We start from the raw sequence: 685 nt of genomic DNA, 5'->3' as shown, positions 1-685 counted from the left end.
GCTGCGTGGGGCGCGATTCTCTCCTTTCCGATCCCTGGGGGTGTCTGCAGTGTGGAGTTAGTGGGGTCTGTGTTCCACCCATCACTGCAAGCTCTGTCCTCGCACTGGCTGTTGTTCCTGTCTCCCAGATATAACCATTTCAAGTGTTACGGATAAATAAAGATTGTGCCAAATATCCCCCGAGGGAGCTTCTCTCTGTTCTGTCTCCAAGCACAGGCTGCCCACTGCCCCACAGTCCGTATGGCTGAGTTAAAATGTCATTGCTGCTTGCTTTCGGAGGAGGGAGTTTTCCAGTCTGGGCAGCCTGCAGAGCCCCAGTCCCACCCAGAGAAACACCCAGTGGTGGCCACAGGGGAAAGTAAACTGGGCTGGCAGGAAACACCATGGATAGCGGGACACTCGGTCCAGCCACCAAACAGACAAGGACACCCCAGGGGCAGCGGGAGGTGAGCACAGCGCTGCTGCTGGCCCCTTGATTTGGGAGAGGAGAGCTGTTGGTCAGGGCTTTGGCCACCACATCACCTGGCGACGGTGGCGGGCGCAGCTTTGGCTCCAGCGGGCAGGCAGGCAGCTCTGGGCGGCTGTGCTGCGAGCAGACCGGCAGCCGTGCAGAATATCCACGTCGCTGGCTCCACGGGTGTGTTCAAGTCATTCTGCCGGCCCTCAGTGCTGGTTCTCCCATCCC

Source organism: Pterocles gutturalis, unplaced genomic scaffold (assembly GCF_000699245.1).
Source record: "Pterocles gutturalis isolate BGI_N339 unplaced genomic scaffold, ASM69924v1 scaffold29592, whole genome shotgun sequence".
NCBI classification, from domain to species: Eukaryota; Metazoa; Chordata; class Aves; order Pterocliformes; family Pteroclidae; genus Pterocles; species Pterocles gutturalis.
Note: the sequence above shows the minus strand (reverse complement) of the source record.